This window comes from Capsicum annuum, chromosome 10, assembly GCF_002878395.1.
Source record: "Capsicum annuum cultivar UCD-10X-F1 chromosome 10, UCD10Xv1.1, whole genome shotgun sequence".
Taxonomy (NCBI): domain Eukaryota; kingdom Viridiplantae; phylum Streptophyta; class Magnoliopsida; order Solanales; family Solanaceae; genus Capsicum; species Capsicum annuum.
Window position 1 is genome coordinate 186,077,844 of NC_061120.1, and position 10,559 is coordinate 186,088,402.

A 10,559-nucleotide genomic window follows, 5' to 3' on the forward strand; every position below is an offset into this window, starting at 1 on the left:
TACAGCATAGAATGGAATTCTGATACAGGGTATGAGGTGCTTGATAGAGGATATAGGCATATTGTGGATCTTGGTAGACAATATTGCAGTTGTAGAGCATGGATGTTGAAGGGCATACCGTGTCCTCATGCAGTGGCTGCTCTTCACCACAAAAAATTGGAGCCAATAAACTATATCTCTCACTGGTACAATAGAGAAACTTACATGAACACATATAGTTTCTTCATTCAACCAGTTTTGAATATGAAGATGTGGCCACAATCACAGAATATCTCTGTTATGTCACCTCCTGTTAAGAAGCTGCTAGGTAGGCCTGGAAAGAATAGAAAGAAAGAAGAAGGTGAAACCAAAAAGAAAACTGAAAAGTTGTACAAGAGGGGGATTGAGATTTCATGTGGCACTTGCCATAGCAAGGTTCACAACAAAAGAACATGTCCAACAGGTGCACCTGCTGTTGGCACTAATGGAAATCCTGGCCCAAGTCCATCTACTGGTACAGACCCAAGTGTAGGTCCAAGTGCAGTCCCAAGTGCAGCACTTACTATTGGAAAAGAGAGAGTTTCAACTGGAAGAGGAAGGGGTAGATCACCAAAGAATTCTACATAAAAGGTATTTTATTTAATTTGATAGTGTTGTGAACTAATTATGCTTGCCTTATACTAAATATCTTCTTTTCTTTATTTTTAGTGTGCTGACAGACTAAGAATGTTGGAATGGGATTACTTCACACACAAAGTGGATGCACAATTCTTAATGTAAGTTTACTACTACATTTACTATCTAAATTTTATTTACTACAATTTCATTTACTAAAGTTGACACTTTCTTCATTTGAGCAGCCGGGAATGCCTAGTGAAAGATTCAAAACTACCAAGTCTTCAGCATTTGTGACTGGAAATCTCGGATATACATCAAAAACTAGTGTAAAATGGAAAGAAAAAAAAGCTATGACCTCCAGGCAACTACAAGAAAGAGAGGCAGAAAACAAATGCAAACAAGGTCCAAGGCTGCACACTTAAGTCAAGAAAGCTCCAATATTCAATCTCTATGAGAAGTTGGTGTAGATTACATTTAACACTGTATAAAGCTTGGTAGTTGTGACTGCATTTAAGACTATTTTTGATAATTCACTAATGTTGGCAGCGGGACTGCATTTAACACTATTTTTGGTAGTTCACTGATGTTGACAACTGTGACTGCTTTAAGAACAATCTATTAGTGGAAGTTTTGACTGCATTTTGTAACTGTAATTAATTTAATAGTACTAATCTTTTTGTAAATATATTTGGCTGCAAGATGTAATTAACACTCATTTTTGGTTAATGACTGTGCAATTGTAGGTTCATTGTTGCTAAAATTTGTGTTTTTGCTTTTGCACCAGTTGTGGCTGCATTTATTAATGTTAAATTTGTATTGTGATATTGAATTTTGTGTTTGTGCTTGTACAGAGCTGTGATTGCATTTAGTGTTGTGATGTATACAAATTGCAATACAAAGAACCACTGAAAACAAAGCCAAAACTGTTAAGTTCAACCGTACAATTTTATTACACAATAATTTAATTACATAAACTGGCAGTTTTGTCAAAGGTAACACCTAATAATTGATACAAATTTCAGCCCCCTAAAACATAACAAAAACAAAGCAACTTAGTTTTAGGGTAGCCTTCTTGGAGCTCCTTTCAAGAACATGAATTGAAATAGAAAACTAATACCCAAAATACATACACAAATGAGAGTAGTCCATAGTTATTTTTCCCTTTCTTGGACTTAGCCAACTTGATCTTCCATTTCTTCTCATTTGCCGTCATCATCTTCAAATTATCCTTAAAATTGTCCATTTGCAATTCTATATTGTTCATGTCTATTTTGCTCTCCACAGATTTGGTTGTCTATTTGGTTGTCCTAGTAATCTTGTCATCAACTATTTTGTGTTCACAAAATGCACAATTTTCCGAAGATTAAACTCTTTCCTCAAGCTCCCCAATTCTTCCCAACAATTTAGGAATAACAAATTTTGACTTCCATACCCAAAAATCGCATGATCTAGCATTCTAAAATGAAAGCAATTAGATTTTTATACACTATTCAAGATCAATGTTTGAAGGAAAAATTCACTTTCTCGATAGTAAGGACAAGTCCAATATTATCTACCCGGATTTCTTGAGGTCCATGAAGTCATCAAAGGCAAAAAATGTCTATGTTTGCATCGAACCTCGACCAACTCGTGATTTTCTTCTTGCTTACAAAGTCTACTCAAACTTATCTTAGTCATTAAAGTACCTTAATTAAGAAAACAAGGTTTTAGAGAGGTTGAACAACACTTGAGGGAAGAAAAAATTATGAAAATGGAAACAAAATTAAGACAAAATAATCATTAATATAGCAAGAAATGGAAGGATTAGAAAGATTTAGTTATCAATTCTTCAAACAAATGCTCTTCAATTTCAATTTTAAGAGACAAAATTGGGAATTAAGGTTTCCTTTTGAGCCCCAAATTGGCTTTAAATAAGAATAGATTCGTTGCAAATTAAAGAAGATGTACTTTTAGCCGTTTACGTTTGTCATTGAATAGGCTGGACGTGCTTACACCAAGTGTAACATACGCACCTAAGAATGGGTGTCACGGGGAGGTAATAATATCACTTTTATATAGTTTAGGTGTGTAATGGGTCATTTATATAGTTTAGGTGTGACTTAGACTTTTCGGGTATAGTTTGAGGTGGAAACAATGCCTTTTCTCATATATTTAATTAATTTTTAACTCTTAAATATTAGAAAAAATAATAAAAAAGATAATTTTGTCTAAAGTAAGAACTTTTAATGAAGAGCAAAAAGTTCAAAAAATATTTTAAGGTCTTTCACATTTTTAATATATTATAAAAAATTATAAATAAATATAAATTATAAATATAAATATAGATTATAGATAAGTTAGTTCCATTTTAAAAGAAATTTTTTTTATTTACATATTAAAATAAAAGAGTAAAATCGAAAAAAGAATTAAGATGGGGTAAAAGACAAAAGTGTACACCATCTTTCTAGATTTTAATATTCATTAGGAAAGTAATTAGTAAATTAGACTAAAAATTATGGGCAAAATTCACCTCTTCCCTCGCTTTCCCTTCTGCAAAGGGCACGATTTTCCTTATCCGCAATTCTTTCGTTCACCTCCCCTTTTTCATCTTCTCTACATTAGGGCAAAAGTGCAATCGGGACAGGGAAGGTTCATACTTGGTCATACTCTTTCACTTTTTATGTGATTTATTTGTTCTTTATCTACTTTCTGCTATAGAATTTATATCTGAGTTCAGTATGTTGTTCGATCTATATTTTCTTACATGTATTAGGTTAGTTTTGTTCTATGCCCTTATTTTTTAGGTCTGATTGCAAAGCCTACCCTTTTAAGAATTATTGTTGTGGGAAACATAAGTTATTGCAAAATTTCTTTGGTCGATCTTGGTATTTTACAGTTAATTGGGATTTCTGTATTTGGGTTATTGTATGGGTTGTATTTCGGATAGTAAACTATAAAGAACAACTCAATGCATATTTTTATTGCCCAACTAGTTTAGTCACTAGCAAGTTTTTGTTCTGATCTTTGAGTTGTTTTCAAGTTGGTCTCAAGTAACCTTTAATACACACACTCCAATCTTATTTACTTACTATCTTATTTACTTGCTTATTAGATTATTTGCTTATTTATCTACGAGAAGCGCGTCTTCTCCGCTTCTATTCTGTATATAGACACCCATCAGGGAGTTCCAAGAAACAAGAACTCTTTGTGGCATTTTGTCAAACACCTTGCGAGCTGAATCAATAAGGCTGCATTTTGAGTACATGTTGATGAGCATGTTTGTTGTTAATGTATCGTATTTGTATCCCATATTTTACGATCTGGTCTTGCCAGGTTGACCTTGTTAAGGATGGTGGACATGGGTACTTCATTAGATTCCTTGAGATTATCCAGAGCAAAGTGCAATGGCTGCATTTGTCTTGGCAGTAATTGTTGATGGTCAGAGATTGGGTCAGGAGGTGTGTATTGTTGCAGGGCTTATTAATGTCTGCTTGAAGCATCTTCAGGAATCAATCTATAATGATGCCAAAACTGAACCTCTCTTTCTTCAATGGATGTGCCTTTGTCTGGGAAAGCTCTGGGAGGATTTGACGGAGGGTCAAGTACTAGGTTTTCAGGCATATGCACCAGTAATATTTGGGCCTCTACTTTCTCAATCGCACCCTGAGGTACGAGCTGCATCTATATTTGCACTAGGCACTTTACTTGATTTTGGGTTTGATACATCTAGAGATGACATTGGAGGGGTGGAAGATTATGATGACGAGGAAAAAAATGAGGGGAGAATTCATAATGAGGAGCCTTTTAAGTGCTGTTTCTGATGCATCCCCTTTGGTACAAGCTGAGGTTGCTGTTGGTATGTATTTACTGAGTTAATCCCACCCCAGGTAGATCTTTCTTTGTGATGTACTTACTTTTGTTCCTAGCTTGCTGATTTGTCCCATATTTGATCTTTCTTTGTGTAAAGAGTAGAATATTGCAGGTTCCATTATTATAGAAATTTGATGATATGTCTGAAACAGCCTACCATTACATTTCTTGTATGGTAAGACACCTCCTGAACTAAATCTGGCCAGACTATGAATTTTTTTATCTTTCATTTTGAAGAGGCAGCCTTATGCTGATTGATACCATTATTTAATAACATATTACTTGTTTGAAGGATAGTAGGAAGGAGTGTGTCCTTACTAGTAGGTAGGAGGACTTTGTTTTGTTATCCGTGTTAGTGGCCATAGTGCTAGTCTTATTTCAGAGTGTGTTATCGTTTGTTGTATTACTTAGTGATAGGCTTGTTTATGTTAATTGTTTGGTGTGTTAATACCTATTGTTTCTTGTTCCCTTTACTATTTATTCTAGAGTCTTTGTTGTATGGTTCCCCTCCATAAACCCCACTTCGTGGAAATATATTGGGTATGTTGTTATTGTTGTTCAAGTGTATTGAGTTAACAGAGTGCAGTTGAGTTTGTATTTAGCCAAAATGGCACAGAAGAGGAATATATCTTTAAATAATCAGTCAGAAGTGTGAGATTGTGGCATAACCTTATCTTTTTGTTTCGTATTTTCCTTGAGATTGTTCGTGATGTTATGTGATGTCTATGATTTCGGTTAGATAGTTCTTAGTGTTATCCTGTGGCTGTAGTATTATCTTGTGGCTAGTGGTGTTAGTTTATTTTGCATGCCGTACTAGTTTATATGCACTTATCTTTTGTGTTTGTTATACTGTTATCGGTTCTAAGCCGGGGGTCTATCGGAAACAGCCTCTCTACTTGAGGTAGTGGTATGATCTGCGTACACTCTACCCTCTGCATGCCAGTATTTCTATTCACCTGATGACAGATCCACAACCACTGTATTTCTTACAATTGCCTCCCACCTTAATTTGTGTGGATACTAATTGTCTCGAGTATTTCCCAATGCCTACATTATGAAATGTTTTTGTTGTCGAACCTTTTTGTGAAATAGAAATAGAACTGGGCACTGGTACTTTTGACAATTTGGGACTGAAGCACCTTGCTGTAGTCATGATTGTCAGCAGGCCATGGAAAATATAGGACTTCCCCTGCCTAGGTAATAGAAACTTCTTATCATTTTTTCCCGCGGAATAGGTAATGAGAAACTTTTAACTTGATATTACTTTTGTATGAATTAGTTATGGATTCTTTGTTCTTGGTTACCTGAGAGGGGATTTTGTTGTATCCCTCCCTGTTACATAAATTAGGGTGAACTAGATATAACTATACATCTGGCATTATAGTAAGTTAGAGTTCGTTAAAATGATAGCTAGGCTTTGCGGTCCCTTTTTTTTATTTTTATTTTTTTGAGAAAGCAACATTTGCATTATCTAACTAGCACTTAGATAGTGCTAAAAACCAACTTTACAGCTAGTAATAAGATGGAAAGAAAACAAAAAAAAACTCCTAATACTAGCATGGCTCAAACTTCCAAGATATCTACTGCATCTATAGAGGAGTTCTATTTGTACACCAAAAACACAAAGCAAAATACAATCAGTTTTGATCTACTGAACTTTGCTACTCCTATCTCCAAAGCTTCTAGCATTCCCCTCCTTCCAAACAGTCCACCATATACATTATGGTGGTCTTTAAATCACGTTAGCAGAATTGGGTAGTTATCTGGCGTAACTATTTGAGCTGTCAAGTACTATGGATGTATAGTGTGTGTTAGATATGCGTTCATATGCTTTTCTAGCTAAATATAGAATGAAAATCTAATTTAAGTAAAATGATTTAGAGTTTTAACAAGTTTCAGTACTACTTTTTCCCTTAATGATGTTAGCTTCATATGCATTACTAAAAATGTTGTGTCAAATACACAAAATAAGTTCTCGAGGTACATCTTTTATTTGAAAAATGACTCTAGTTTTATGTAAGATAGTTAGGTTGTTTGATCACATTCTCTAAATAAAGATCTTTCCACTAACTTCAATTCAATGCATTGTTAAACTAAGTGACAGACTTATCTGTTAGAAGATTTGGAGCTTTCGTTTATTTATGTATCTACATTTGTTCTCATTTATAAAGTTCTAGTAATCATTAAATTTTCATTAACTATTTATCCTTCATTATTTTAGCACAACAATATGGAGCGTGGGTTTGTTTCAGTGGATACAAGCATATTATCAAGCGATATTAATACAATGTGACAAGCAACTACTCAACACTTCTGTATATTTACGTAATTACCACAGAGCTACCTACTATATTATGTAATGTTTTAAGTCATCATATATGTGGTTGTGTAACTTTAGTTTGATGTGGATCTGAATTGATAATGTTTGTTGCTATGGATATTGATATTGGAATTTCATTCATGTCATATGAGTCATTGGTAAAATTATTTATTGAATTCAGAATTAAAAATTTCAACTAGAAAAAGATGATTTTCAACGAAGAAATAATGGCGCCATTATTAATATTTTTAAAAAAGTTTTGAGTAAATTGAGGGGGTCATAAATCCCCACAAATTATTATTTTTAACATATTAGAATTATGTTGTGGCCATTAAAAATTGTCATTAATTGCTTTAAAAATTGCTACAAAATAAAATTTTATTTTGTGGCGGGCGACAAGGAGGTTTTAAAAAACTGCCACAAATTCGCTCGTGGCAAGGCATATTGTAGCGTTTTTTGAAACCGCCACAATTTATTTTGTAGGGATTCGAGGCTGCCACTAATTGATAAAATAACCTCCACAAAATGAATCTTTTTTTTTTTGTAGTGATAGGCACCTTTTTGTATTGAATGGCTATGACCTTTAAAATGGATTGTGACTTTTCCGAAGAGTTGCACCTTTCTGAATCATTAATTCTCTTCATGAAGCAACACTTTGATGGCTATAAATACCTGAATATTCCTCAGGTGAGTAGAAAAATAATCTTCTTCTTCTAAAAAACTTTCGTGTGATCGTCAAATCGTTGAGTGTGTTCGAAGTTTCTGAAAGAGAATCATTTTATCTTGGGAGAGAAGCTTTCATAACCTTGGATATTTGAGGGAAATAAATTCCTTAAGGACACACCATATATTCGGTGGGCTTGATTCTATAATAAATTCCTTAAGGACACACCATATATTCGGTGGACTTGATTCTATAATTTTCTGCTTCATCTTCTTTCTTAAAGTTGATAAACACTTCATTTTGATAGTTCATTTGGACTTGTGTTTGAAGTTGTTGTAACTTCATTGTACTTCTTGAAAGTTGTTCTTGAACTTAGTATTAAAGTTTGGGTTAAACAAACAGATTTTTGTACTCGGAACAACAATCTTAAGGAATTTTAAAGGAAAAAAACAATCTTGAGGAATTTAGTGAAAAAAAAATACTAATATTTTTTTGTGTGCTTGTTTGGTGAAATTTTTTTCACCATTTATAAATGAAGTACTTTCATAATCTGTATTGTTTGATTTCTGAAGATTAAAGCTTGTTGCTTTCGACTCTGTTTGAACTTAATAATGATGTGAAGATATTAAAACTCCATCACGAGTTAAAGTTCATTCGATTGACGATTAGAAGAACATATAAATTTCATCGTTAAAGTAGAAACAAGTTGGTGTTTAAAGTTTTTAAAACTGTATAATTAGTATTCTAACATACTAAGTTGGTTAACTTTTTGTGACAGTAAAATGAATGTTGAAAGTCATACAAATGATAGAATGCAAGTGTAGCAGCAACAGTTGTTGCTACGACAAGCTGCACAAGTGTTGCACCCACAATGGCACCAGCGGAGAAACACAAAAAAAATTTGGGTGTAGATTTCAAACGCTGGCAGTAAAAGATGTTCTTCTATTTGACGATTTTATGTCTTCAAAGGTTCATCTCTGAAGATGCTCTAGAATTTCCTGAATACACATCAGACAAGGAGCGATTTGTTGTAATGAAGGCATGAAAACATTCGGACTTCTTATGTAAGAATTATATCCTAAGTGGCCTCCAAGATGACCTGTACAATATGTACAATAGTATGAAGACCTCACAAGAGTTGTGGAATACTTTAAAACGAAAGTATATAACCGAGGATGCAGGAACTAAAATGTCACGATCCGAATCGAGGCCCTGGCTGCGACGGGCATCCCAAACCATGAAGGCTCGAGAGCCCTTCTATCTGACAATCATATGCATAATTCATATTCTATAAAAATGCAGAAAATATAACGGAAACATGGTCATTTCAATTATTTCAACAAAATCATATGGTTATAATTTCAACAAGACCCAAATCCATTTAACACCTGTATGTGAAATCTCTACTAACTGAAAGAAGATAACTTCTGTTTGAAGATCGGGACAAGGCTCGCAGTCGGACCATAACCCAAAACCATTTGAAAACATCACATAAGAGTAAAATGCCTTGCAAAATAAGAGAGGCTTACTAACTCTGAATATCTACCAATGATCTATGGCTTAGCGGGACTCCGAGACTGAACCTCAGATTCTAAAATATAGGGGGCCAATACAAAATGTACTGGTATGTGAAACAACCTAAAATAACATGTTTTTATACAAAATAGGTGAGAGCGTTTCCTAATAATAGTGAACATAATATAAGTAAAAATACATGGGCATATTTAGTAAACTTCAAATCAATTCTTGACAACCTTGACTCACTTTTTGTTATTTTTCTGAGCTAGTCGGTATACCCTATAAATCTGCAATTCCACGGGTTATATGGAACCCGCCTTTGACTTGGCAGCCAAGCCTCCAATCCAAGTAGCTGCCAGGATTGGAGTGGTAATACCCCCCATGTGAGCACACCGCAGGAAATCCCCCCATGTGAGATGTTCTAAAAATGTCCTTTTATGTAGGATCATATATCATAAGTCCCGCGTTAGCAACTACGATTTCCAGCGATGAGCCCTTGCACTCAAATGCCTTCTTCAGGTAACCTACTAGCTCTCTTAAGCCCAACTTTTATTTCTTTAAAGAAAACATACCCATACTTTCAAAACATTCAAAACTATTTTGTTAAGGGCATGAAATCTTTGGGTATCACCATACTCTGACTTACAAGTTAATCAAATCATATCATATCGTATTTGCAGCCCTTTCCATTTATTATCATATTAATGACCACCCCTATTTTTTAAACATCAAATGAGAGAGAGTTATACAAGACACCTTTCATTCAAATTTTCATCAAAACATTCTCCTCCCAATTGTAAAATCAATAGGTGATCACCTCATATTTGTAAATACTTAAAACTCATGAAAAGTGTTAATTTGATCAAGTAGACATTTATCATAGGAAAATACCGCTCTACATGTAGCAAACCGAATTGTTCGTGATCATCAGTAAGCCATTCATCATTTAGTTTCCGTTCAAGAAATTCATACATTTACACAAACCACCACCTTGAAATAAAAAATAACATCATAGGAGAGGGAGTTTATTCATTCATTCTCTCATTCACACTTTACAATACAATGAAATCATATATATATTGCAACAGTCCAATTTCATGAAAACTAAGTTCGAGAGAAACATATGCTTGCTTCAAAACGACTCCATAATACATGCTTTTCAATATAATAACAAAACACTCCTTTAAAAAACATTATTGGGGATCTTTAATATAGATAAAAAAAAGTAAAAATTATGACCATAGTTTTTAGAGTAGTTCCACATACCTTAGATTTCTTAGTTTGAAGAATAGGACCCGAATCTTGATTTGCTTGGAAATCTTGAACTTAAAGATGGATTCTTGATCTTTGGGAGGGAAGTTTAGGATTTTTTTTAGAGGATTTTGAGTAATTTATATTCCCTAATAACATCTTAATAAGTTGTTAACACGACTTGTGGTTAGGGGAAAAAGTCTAAATTGTCCTTCCGAATTAAAATTTTCAGAAAAATCCCACTTTTGGAGCTCACCGCAATGTAGTGTAATCATGGTGTCTTACTGATGCTGACGAAAATGATCATAATTTTTCGGTCGGTTATCGAATTAAGGAGAAATTGGTATCGTTGGAAAGATG

General features: G+C 34.0%; 1 non-coding gene across 2 annotated transcripts; it reads left to right on the top strand.

Moving 5' to 3' along the window:
• The first annotated feature begins 3,088 nt into the window (after nt 1–3,088).
• On the top strand, nt 3,089–6,907 carry LOC107843444. 2 transcript variants are annotated; one of them, XR_007046283.1, is made up of 2 exons: nt 3,089–3,236; nt 6,668–6,907. It is a non-coding gene; the product is annotated as an uncharacterized LOC107843444 (transcript). The 2 variants fall into 2 exon arrangements; XR_007046284.1 differs by having other exon boundaries at nt 3,089–3,225.
• Nucleotides 6,908–10,559: the final 3,652 nt, after the last annotated feature.